Source organism: Pygoscelis adeliae, unplaced genomic scaffold, assembly GCF_000699105.1.
Source record: "Pygoscelis adeliae isolate BGI_AS28 unplaced genomic scaffold, ASM69910v1 Scaffold356, whole genome shotgun sequence".
In the NCBI taxonomy this organism is placed as follows: domain Eukaryota; kingdom Metazoa; phylum Chordata; class Aves; order Sphenisciformes; family Spheniscidae; genus Pygoscelis; species Pygoscelis adeliae.
Window position 1 is genome coordinate 1,106,429 of NW_008824949.1, and position 12,436 is coordinate 1,118,864.

Consider the following 12,436-nt stretch of genomic DNA (forward strand, 5'->3'; position numbering starts at 1 on the left):
GAGAGGGGGCGGCATCAGCCGCCGCTTTTTCCGCGGCCTCGTAGCTCTCCGCCCCGCTAAGATGCCGCCGCCGCCGAGCCGCGTGGCGCCGGGGACGGCACTCGCAGGCCGAACGCGGGGTTTCAAGGGTGGATGTCTGTTCCCACGCTTTCACAAATTCCCTCTAAGTCCTCTGGCAGCTACACGCTGGTTAGGAGTTAAAAACGAAGACGTGTTCCTCTAACTGAAGAAAATATTTTGGGAGGGAATAAAGAAAAGGTTGTTTATATTTAAGATCAAAATAACGGAAGTTTGGGGGAGGAAAAAATAAAAATCACAACAAATCTACTTTAGCAACCAGAGTGCTGGCACAGGGATAAATGGGTCTAAACTAGCCATGATGGACATTAGGCCAGAAACCAGGATCGCCACCATCGGGTAGACACTAGGGAAGCCTGGTGGCAGGGTCAGGGAAGCTGGCTGGTTTTAGGACACAGTGTAACCGCTTTATGAAACGTCAAACGCTTGGCCAAGACTGGGGCCTTGCAGGTGTTGTTCCTAAACTGGACTTTCTTATAGAATCATAGAATCATTAAGGTTGGAAAAGACCTCTAAGATCATCGAGTCCAACCGTCAACCCAACACCCCCATGACCACTAACCATGTCCCTAAGCGCCTCATCTACATGTCTTTTAAATACTTCCAGGGATGGTGACTCAACCACTTCCCTGGGCAGCCTGTTCCAATGTTTAACCACTCTTTCAGTAAAGAAATTTTTCCTCACATCCAAGCTAAACCTCCCCTGGCGCAACTTGAGGCCGTTTCCTCTCGTCCTATCGCTAGTTACTTGGGAGAAGAGACCGACACCCACCTCGCTACAACCTCCTTTCAGGGAGTTGTAGAGAGTGATGAGGTCTCCCCTGAGCCCCCTTTTCTCCAGGCTAAACAACCCCAGTTCCCTCAGCCGCTCCTCAGAAGACTCGTTCTCCAGACCCCTCACCAGCTTCGTTGCCCTTCTCTGGACACGCTCTAACACCTCAACGTCCTTCTTGTAGTGAGGGGCCCAAAACTGAACACAGTATTCGAGGTGCGGCCGCACCAGTGCCGAGTACAGGGGCACTATCACTTCCCTGCTCCTGCTGGCCACACTATTTCTGATACAGGCCAGGATGCCGTTGGCCTTCTTAGCCGCCTGGGCACACTGCCGGCTCATGTTCAGCCGGCTGTCGACCAACACCCCCAGGTCCTTTTCCGCCAGGCAGCCTTCCAGCCACTCTTCCCCAAGCCTGTAGCGCTGCATGGGGTTGTTGTGGCCGAAGTGCAGGACCCGGCACTTGGCCTTGTTGAATCTCATACAGTTGGCCTGGGCCCATCGATCCAGCCTGTCCAGGTCCCTCTGCAGAGCCTTCCTGCCCTCGAGCAGATCAACACTGCTGCCCAACTTGGTGTCGTCTGCAAACTTACTGAGGGTGCACTCGATCCCCTCGTCCAGATCATTGATAAAGATATTGAACAAGACCGGCCCCAATACTGAGCCCTGGGGAACACCGCTCGTGACTGGCTGCCAACTGGATTTAACTCCATTCACCACAACTCTCTGGGCCCGGCCGTCCAGCCAGTTTTTGACCCAGCGCAGAGTACACCTGTCTAAGCCGTGAGCCGCCAGCTTCTCCAGGAGAATGCTGTGGGAGACGGTGTCAAAGGCCTTACTGAAGTCCAGGTAGACCACATCCACAGCCTTTCCCTCGTCCACTAGGCAGGTCACCTAGTCATAGAAGGAGATCAGGTTGGTCAAGCAGGAATTATTATTGAAACAACCTTTCATCAGCACTCCAGGATGGCTTCAGTGGTGCCGGCAACAGTGATCAAGTCGAAAAGGAGCTGGTAAATGTACCTGCCAGGACACCTAAGCCAGAACAGACTCTCAAGATGACAAAATTTGAAATAGCAGTGGCTTTGGTCTCAAACAGCACGTGCTCCACTGCAACCGTGAACGGCACCGCAGCAGGGCCATTGCTACCAGGGCACCCTGAGGAAGCCATGTCAAGGACGTGCGCTGGCAGGCCGCTCCTCTCCATAGACTCTAACCTGGCACTTGCATCTGCAGAGGGTCACAAGCCCGTCTTAAACATGCTCACCTGGCTTGGGCCAGAAACTCCTTGGCAGAAGACTTGATGGCAGGATGCATTTTTTTGCTTTGTTGGGCAAAAACCTGATTTCTTCAGTGCGAGGGTGTCGAATTTGTTTGTGGGACCTAATGACCGTTGGGAAAACAAAGCTCTGTAGCTGCTCGAGGTGATCATCTGCTCCCTGCAGTTAGCAGAGCTAGCTGCTGTCTTTGCCAAAGCAATGTGGAGTCATTTTCTTACATGAGAGGAAACAAATTCTCCAGACACGATGCCTTTCTGGGCAATTGTTGCGGTTTCCTCTGAAATTTTCAAAAACACAAAATATGATTTTTTTGTTTTTAAATGCCCAAAGCCCAAACTATTTTTCTTCTTTTATTGGATTCTATAACTGAAAAAAGGTTATTTAAAACTTTTATGTGTCTCCTTTTCAGTCTGGTGAGGGAGCAGGGGGATATTGATGCTTGAGGGGGATTCCCTCCCTCCCCTGCTTCTCAAAGAAAGCTTGCCTTGTTTTAAGTGTTTCCCTTCTGCCTGTCTCCATAGAAAATATTAGGGATATGGGGTCTGGTATTCATTATAAGCTCCCAACAGAGTAAGATCAATGAAACTTTAAATAAAGCAGCTGTGAGCCAGTATGTCATTTAGCTGTTGAAGTTAAAAGCATGTATAACAAAAATGGAGCTTAATGGCGAGGGCCTTTTTTCCCTCTTTCAGAAGTTTGCATGATGTTGCATGCTGATGCTTCACAGTCACACAAAGTAAGTCTCGCCTGAATTTTTCATCTGTGTACCTACCTATCTAGTAGAGCATGAAACCTAGGTCATGAAGCACTCAGCTATTACATAGCCATGGCTACTTTTACCTTTGCAATCAGGGGTACCTGATGGTTTAACCACAAAGCCTCTCTTTTTTTCTTGAATGTGAAAATAATTAGGTAAAACATAAAAGCTTATTAAAATTTTCTTTTCTTAAATAGGGAATGAAATTTAAAAAGCCCTTCTTTTTTTTTTTTTTCCTTCCCCCCCCCAGCCTTGGGAAAAAACAAACCCAAAATAGGACCAAATGGAACCCCAGTGCAGTTGTCAGGAACACTCCAAGCTTCCCTGTACACACCGTTTTGTCGCAGCGTGCTACATACCGAGGGCAGAGCCTGGCAATGTTTTCCCTGGGTCACTATTCTCCTCCATCACGAAGCTGCCTGCCAGAGCCAGTGGCACAATGTCCATATTTCCATCTCAGTCGTTATGGCTGAGCTAGGGTCACGGAGAGCTTTTTTCACCAGAGAGGGAGTCCATTTTCCTTCCTCTCTCAGCAGCGCAGCCCAGAGCGGCAGAGGCTGACCAGGTCAGCCTTGTAACATGAATTCAGTCCTGCCTGAAGAAAAGCCCCCGGGTTGCCAGGAGGTTCACTCCCACCAACAGGCGGGAAGGAGGGGTGGGAGGCACCCAGGGGAGCAGCCACATATTGAAGCAGCATGATATTTATCATTTTAATCAGCAGTATTGCAGTTAAGTCCAAGACACAGGAAAACAGAGGAAAGGTCACACAAGAGCAATGAAATTATCAGGGGGTGGAAGGACTTACACATATTTAGCCCTTTTAATCTTTTCTTGTATCTCAGCTAAGCAGGGACAGCGAAGGAAGGTTGGTATTACCATCCAAAGGGAACAGTCCTCAGGGAGGAAAAGGGAGCCTTTTAGCCTAGTTCAAAGCCTTCTAACTCAATGTGACAGGAGGAATTTTGAAAGGAAAATACAGGTTAAACAGAAAAAAAGGTTCCTCTTGGTGTCATTTGTTAAACTGAGGTGATTTCCCACAGGGAGCAGCAGAAGCCCAGGCTCCCAACTTGTCTGTACGCTGGGGAGGGGGTGTACTTTCCTGTGCTTTACGAAAGGCAGGAGGTGGTGGTGAGGAGCCGGGGCAAGCACTGAGTGATGGACCGGCCTGCCAGGCTCTTTGTCTTCCCGCTTTCTGGCTGCCAGAAATAACGGCCTGTGCCTGTTGCTTATCCTACGTGCCATTCGATGCTTGAATTTGACAATAGTAGTAAAAGAAAACTCTTCTGCGGGTGTATGTGCTGGGAATTAGCAACCGGGGATGTTGGAGGGTCGCATAGCAGAATCAGACCCCTGGAAAAGCTGATGTGGCTTTATTTAATGCACTGTGCAGCTCAGGGGGCTGCATGAGAGATGCCTTGGCTGTTTCAGAGCTGCAGAAATGATGCCAAAGAGAAGAGAGGTCTGCATAATCATGTCTTTTGTTGCTGGTAGACACATGGTCAGGACATTGTGGTGGCTGAACGCTTAATTCTAGAGCAATAGGTGCAATATGTGCTTCTGAATGGTCTGGGGGGAAAAACAAATAGAAAATATGCCTATTCCCCACAGCATTTAATCTTACTAAAACAATTTAAAATGTGATTAAAACAGTAGGCTTTCTGGCCATTGTGTTCATGAGCAAAGCCCAAAAAGTATCTGAACAAAGAAGGTATTTTCACCAAAGGGGACGTCCCCAGCTCAGTGCTGAAAAAGTAGCAGTCACTGATCTGAGTGCAGAATTTGGGAAGGCAGCTGCACTGTCGACATTTCCTTATGGGAGGTGACACCAATTCCTGTGCCAAGCGAGCAGGCGTTTTGGAGCAAGAACTGCGGAAGGAGCAAAGCTAATGCAAACAGGTAATGATTCACTGGCAGGAACCAGACACCAGCACTCCTGGCTTTGTCCTCTGCAGCGTCTTGACAACCCCAGGGTGCCTGACTGTGCATTTTTTTTCTAAGCTGGAAGAGGAAAGCCCTGCTCCGCTCTGGCTCTGCAAGGAGAAGCCACCACTCCAGCCGGCCCAGCACACAGTGCCAGCAGGCCCAGGGTGGTGCAGGTGCTGGTGAAAGGTCTGGGAATCGAGCTGCCTTCTTCTCTGGAGTGGGCAAGTCAGGCAGCAGCTCTGCCATTGCCTCGTGATGGTCCTTGTGTCCAAACTCTGAGGCAGACAAACGCTTGTCTCTGAGGCCGAAAGTCTAATTAAGTTCTGGCACCAAGTTAGCAGGATGGCAGATAATTAACCGAAAGCACCAGACCCAGACAGATGTGGGTGTGTGAACCAGGCTGAGATACCAAACCACTTCATGTGAAACTAGTGCATGGCTAGAAACTTACTGTCAAATCCAACCATGTTAGTAAACTGCTGAGGGAGCCTGAGGCTGACAGCTCCGTGTGCTGCCTGTGCTCCCCTGGCCCCAGCTGGGCGACAACCAGCCCCTCAGAGGCCCGCTGAGGTGCGTGAGAAGGAGAGGCAATGCTGGAGACATCTGTGACCCTGGGTTATTGCTGCTTTGCAGCCTGGCATTCACAGCAGCTCGCTGCACACTGATGTCAGGGCTCTGAGGCTGAACTTGGTACGAGCTGACCCTCATACCCTAATATGGGCCTTTGAAGGCTACACAGAGAGTAGCACAGTTCAGTCAAAGCCGGATGCTTAATGATCAAGAGATGCACGTGAAATCTTCTCCTGCGCCTTACAGCTGTTGCACCCTGAGGGCTGTCTCACCTTGACCTCTATATTTGCTGGTGTAAATCACTTCTTAATGCCTGCAGATGAGAGTGCTTTGTAGCACCAAACACCCACTGTGCTGATAGAGTGCTTCTTGCAGAAAGAGCCTGTGGGCGAGGATAAGATGAGCCAAAATCTGCTGAATCTTATCTTTTATTTAGACAACTTTTCCAGCATCTGTGGCTGAAAGTGAAATATTCGGAGTATGAATTGCTGTCTTCTTGAGAAAGAGCCTGTGGGCAAGGATGAGCCAAAATCTGCTGAATCTTATCTTTTATTTAGACAACTTTTCCAGCATCTGTGGCTGAAAGTGAAATATTCAGAGTATGAATTGCTGTCTTCTTGAGGACTTGGGTGGCTATCATTATGGGTTAGGGGAAGGGTGAATTCCAGTGTTCTCCCTAATCATACTAGCTCTGTGCTGTTGTACCTGTCACCTGGATCACAGGATGGTTTAAAGCCCAAGGGCCTGATGCCACGTGGCGGCACGGGGCCCACCAGGGAAAAAGCACTTCAGAAGTAAAAAAAAAAAGTGTGGACACTGTGAGAGGTGGATCTACTTACTACTTCTCTGACAGCAGAGCCCTGTCAAGGGGAAGGAGTGATTGATAGTTTGGATTGAAAAAAACAAAATAATTGGTATTACAGTCACTCTGAAAGTTGAGTTGGTAAAACTGAAGGAGAGAAAACAGCAAGTGGGAGAAGCTGGGAGCAGAAACCTCCAGAACCAAGACTGCCGCTGAATTGACCGTAGCATCAAATCATATCAATAGAAAGACCATGTATTCCTGTATCTTTAGGTAATATGAAGAAAAAGACCTCTGTATTGGTATGAGTACTTTTAAAAAGTTATAATGCTTAAATATACCTTTTCAAAGTAACTATAGTGGCATAAAAATTCTGTGCATGCTAGGCATAATTCCTGGGTGGTTAAACAGTTGGTGAAATTGCAGTTTGTTTTCCAGCAGGATCTATCAGAAGGTCGGAGGAACCAGGATGTCTATATATATATATGTAATCTTTGTCCTTTCTACTTGATGGTTTTACCTGTGTGACGTGACAACTAGTTTAAACAGTCTCTTGTGATTGCAGCTTAATGACAGTTTTCCTGGATTGTGCAACTATGCGGTATATTGTTTTAATGTTGTTTTTGTTTAGTATAACAGCTGCCTAAAAATAAGAAATAAAACCACTAGTGATGGGACATGTACCATCCTCCCCAGACTTGAAAAGTATGTGAAAGGTAGGTGACATAAACATGACGAGACACAGCATTGATAACACTCCAGCCTTCTGCAAGGGTTTGACATCTTCTTAAAGATATCACAAAGCTCTTCATGAACTGTGTGGCAGCCATATGCGTGTTGGAGTAGTACTGTGCCGTAAGAAAGCTGAGGTCATTGTTAAATCTTTCTTACCTTACTGTCATTAAGTAGATCATCACTTGTCCCTTAGATAGCATACCCTCTGTTGCCACATCCCAGAACAGGTTTTACCTGTTTCTGCAATGCCAGTGTATTTGTTGAGTTATTTTTTAGATTGCGATCTACTTTAGCTCAAGCCTTTATAGATGTTGCCATTTCCTAAATGGGAATTTCTGATTTTGTACTGGTGGATTAGACTTCCTAAACATAGTGTGCCCTTGCTCTTGCAGAATTTCATCTTGTTGTTCAATCATTCCTTTGGTTTCTGAGACTCATTTTGAATTCTGTTCTTGTCTTCAGAGTGTTTGAAACTCTTCCCAGGCTGATTCATCTGCATGTTTTAAAAATGCATGCTCTAATCTGCTTAACAAATTATTAATGCAGGTGTTGAATGGTCCTGTGCTAAGAAGAGATCACTGATTCCACAAAGGAATGGTCCCCAAGTTCATCAAGGAGCTATTTTGAATGCAAACTCTGAAAAAGTTGTGCTTCCAGCTTACAATGAATTTTACCTTGGTATTTTCCTGTTTGCTTAAGAAAAATGGACTCAAATCTTTATTATAGTCAGGCTTAACACATCTCTCTTTTTTCCCCTTGCCTGCTAGCTTAGTTATTCCAATTAGGAGTATTGGATTAATTTGAGACAGCTTGTTCTTGATTGCCTGCCTTGTTGGCATGAGCAGCTTACTAGTTTACAGAATGAAAGTGCTTATAAATTGATGATTTAATCTTTTGTTCCACTGCCCTTCTGACCTTTGAAGTTAAGCTTGCCAATCAAAAAATCACTGCACCGCCAGGAAGTTAGGCGTTTGGGATGGTGCTAGAGAGTTCTTGGTGATGGTTCGTTAGTTACTTCAGGGAGTTTCTTAAGGATTAAAAGTGCTGGCTGCTTGAGGATATGTGAACTTTCTTCATCCTATTCCTCCCCTAATAGGACCTATGTTCTTCACACCCTTTTTAAGATGAATACTGGGTCTCAGTTAAGCAAAAGGTGAAGATGACATGACATGCTCAGTGTTTGCAATCTGCCGTCTGCTGAAAACAAAAACTGTTGCCAATGTTAGTCCCTGGATCTGTGTAAACAAAGAAGATGGTTTGTCAAAACAAAGACGTGGTATGATTTGAGCTGCTTGGAAATGTAATGGCAGACTATGGCCATGAGTGCAGTGGTTGCATTTGGGGGTACATCTAATGTTGAGCTAAACCAGAAAGGGGCTCAGGTGGCTTTCAGGAAAAGTCTGAAAGGGCCAGCCGTGGAAGGACACATGATCCTGCAGAAGCTCTCCTGTTACCCTCTGAAGGTTTATAAATAGCTTTGACCCAGTAAAGTGTTTTTGTAGCGGTCTATAGCTTGCTTTCACAGCGCTGTGAGATTTCCTCACGGGTTCACATTCAGCGTCTACAGCTAAACACACCGAGCTGGTGTAAACTTGTTCTGATGATTCAAATATTAACCCAAAGAGAAAAAAAATCTTTTCCACTTTATACGTGTAAGCTTCATGTTGGACCAGGTACCACCTGTCCTTCTGCAGCTGGTATAAATTCAGCATAAAAACATAAAGCTAACCTCAACTTCATTGCATGTACCAGATAATGTAAAAAATGTGATGGTGTGCAATGCTTTATCGGTATTAAATCTCTATTGGGATGTGATCTGATGTGATGATGCACTACTCTGCTGTCAATCTGCCTTAACTGTCTCACACAGTGGCAAACGGCAGACATAGGCAGTGCCTGCTCCATATCCTAGGGAAGAAGAGGTGGTGGGTTCCTGGCTCCCCTGCTTTTTCCTGAGCCACAGCCATTAGCACAACCCTGAATAACAGACTCACCCGAACGAAGAGCTAAGGTCTGCAACTTCAGTGATGAGCTACAGATCCCCCTGTTACCATAAGGTACCTCCGGGACTAGCTGAATATTGCTGCTGAGCTATAATTAATAGGATGCTCATTATTACGTTTGGCTAGGAAAGACAAGCGTGAGGAACTGTATCCAAGGGGTTCTAGCAGGAGCCAGCTGAAAGGCGGCCAGTTAGGCAATGAGGATCCATTCGGACTGTGGAAGAGTAGCCCTCAGTCAGGCTCCCTAACTCTACTTACTGCTGAGTAACACAGCCCTGCGGCAGCACATTTCTCTCTGAATTACGGTCTAGTGGAAAAAGGGTGCTACAGCTAAATATGTTTCTGGTTGGTGGGCAAGGACTCTCAGCCTGACACTAACATATGAGAAATCCATATATTTGGATTTAAGCAATCTGAAGTTTAGCTTTCCTGAAAAGTGGAAAACTGGACCAACCCAGTGACAAACTTATTTCTGAATGCCTGTTATTCTGTTATTTTAGGTCAATTTTATTTTTCTTACTCCAAATATTTTGAAGAAAGGCAATTGGTACTCAAAGATTAAATTATCTATTTAATTTTTGCCACCTCCTTGAGACTTTTGCAAAGCAGCTCTTGAGCCCTCGTTGCTGCTACCTTTAAGAGAGCTACACTTAGTCTAGCAGTAAGAGAAATACGTTAGTTCACAGAGCCTTGGAAAAAAGGACAGAGAATGCATAGGCAAGTAAGGGTACAGAAAAGGAGAAAGTCAAGAAAGGTAGAGCAGATTAACCTGGAGAACCATAGTGAAAGTAATAACAAATATATTCACCAGTAGCAAAGAGGATGCTAGATACATCTCTGCTTCCATTCACAGAACTGTTGCAGAACGGGGCAAGTGCTGAGTGTTTGGCTGTATGGCTTATACAAGCAGCTTCACTGTGGATCTGAGGGGCAAGAGTTTTTGCAGAGGGTCTTCAGCAACAGCAGGTGGAGTCTCTGAGTTGCAGCCTCTCTTTTTTCCTCTCTCTCTCTCTCTCCTCCTTTTTTTTCCTGTTCGGTCTTCCCCCCTGGTTTAAAGCTGTCTGTAGGGTGAAACTGCATAAACTTCTTGTATCCAGAGCATCCTCCAGCAACTTATTCCAGAGGTCTACTACCAGCTGGTGAAGAACCACCTCCTTTTGCATGTTTTGAACTTGGACTTCATCAGTTTCATTTGATGACATCTAATTTATGTATTTGAAAGAGACAGTAAAGAGTTAATCCCTATTGACTATTTTCCACAAGCAGTACCAGCTAGTAAAGGTGGCTGGCTGGGACTTTATTGCAGCTTTCATTTAGTCTTCTGCTGCCACATGCCCTTTCCGCCTCCAAATAGTGACTGTATTTACCTAGTTACCTTGATGAATTAACTAGAGGGATGTCAGCATGCTCGTGTGGCTTTCAGCAGCCTAGAGTCGCAAGGAAGGTAGGGGTGTGGACATCAGTGGGCTAGTCAGCAGCAAGAATATTAACAAGTCCCAGGTGGTCTTCAAACAGCCTCAAGCCAAAGGGAGAAATACTCCTTCCTGTTAACAAAGAACTCGGAGAAACTGGGTAGGAAACAGATGTGCCTGCTCATGACCCTCATGTGGGAAGCCCATGTGAGTAAAAGAGTGCATGACCTTTATGTCGGTAACACCCTTGGGTAACACAGGAACCTTTTAAAGAGTGATTGTTGTCTCCTGGATCCCCTCCCGACTTTTGCTTCTCTTATCCCAGTGGTCCGAAAGTGAGATGCAGAGAGGAGATTACTGCCTTGCAGTAACAAGGCCAATGCTTTTTAGGCTGCATTTTCACACTGCTAAAATGAACAGCTCTTCCTTAATGGGGTGCTCCTGCCCCTTCCCCTCCTCTCTGTCCAGCGCTAACTCTTGTTTTTATCCCTCTGCAAGCTGGTTTTCAGGGAGTCAAACCAGCAGAAATCTGCTTGCTGCTTTTTCCAGGGCTAGTTTTTGCCGGTTTAGCTTTGTGAACCAGCTCACTCTGCAGTCAGAAGAGTCCCAGTGTTGACAGGAACAGGACTGCCTGTTCCCACGGCACCTGTTAGAGCACTGTAACTCATTATGAAATTAGCAGTGTTAGGCGGCACATCTGAATCTATCTTCCTCAGCAGGTGAAGGTTATGATCCACAGGGATAATCATAAGTGTTGTCTTTCATTGCTCAAAGTCCTCTCTCTGCTGCAGATTCTCCCATGCATGCATCATCCTTGCTTTTCTCACAGACCCGGATGCTGCGCAGAATGGAAGTACGTGTCTTTGTAATCCAAGAGAAAAGCAGGCGTTGCTGCCAGTTGCCCTTGCTAAACCTTTAGCTACGCTGTAGCCTTTCTCATCATTGCCTGCACATAGCAGAAATAACTTTCCAAGTTAGGGGACTCTGCATACTGTTGCAGTTTGAGAAGTGTGTGTGTGGGCAGTCATATAAAGCTCTGATGTCAGTGGCATCATGTGCAGTATTGTTCCAGGGAAATCTACTCCACGTCAGTGACTAAGCATGAAAAACAGAAGTTCGTCCCCATAGAGCTGATTAATAACAGACAGCGGGTGTAACAAAAATGGCATTTCTCAGTCCACAAGGGGAATGAGTAGGGGGTAGGACTGGAGGCAGCATGGGACTCCAGGTGACAAGTCAGGGAAATGCTGTCAAAAGGGTCATACTGTCTTCAGGTCAACCTGATGTAGCTATAATTGTTGGCTAATTCTTTGTGTAAAGCCAACTGATCCAGCAGTGCACAAATCCGGCAATACGACAGTCACAGAGCTGCAACCTCCATCTGTAGTAGAAAACTGGTGGGTGTATCTTCAAGTTCCAGGTGTCTTCTGCATTTCAAATGCCCCTTGGGATAATCTGCTGCCTTTACTGCAATCATCTTGAAGCCAAGCTATGATAAATTCTGTAGTTATGTGAAACAGAAACGAAGCTCAGCTCTCTACCTTGTCATTACACACTTGATTCCAAATGAGGATGCAAATAGATCAGGTGTTCCTTACATATTTTTCTCCTCTCATTCTTCGCTCATCATGGCCAAGAGAGAGACGCCTGTTCCTGCAAGACCTTGCCCACCCCTGTGCCTGCCTGGCACACAAGCGCAGCACAGTTTTTAGTCTGTTATGTTGTGTTTAACCCATCAGCTCAGCTTTAACGATAGCCCTGTGCTACGCAACACTGAAAATCCAGGTTTGTTTACCGCCTTCCCAACATGGCTTCCAGATGAAGTAACACACTGCGCTTTCCACGCTCTGGACCAGCATTAACGCCACTGCCAGTTTTCTTCCCAGACAGGCAGCTTTAGCGTACCGCCACGGGTTACCTAACCCAGGGCGGCTGCGCTGACGAGCAAAGGCGAGTACGCCAGCGGCCATCCTCCCTCCGCGCACCGAGGAGGGTCTCGGGAAGGCCCCCTCACAGGGGGCAGGTAGCAAGGGGCGGGGGGGCGTCCGCGCTCCTCCGCAGGCAGGGCTGGGCCCCGCGCCACCGGCCCTACGGGAGGGCTACG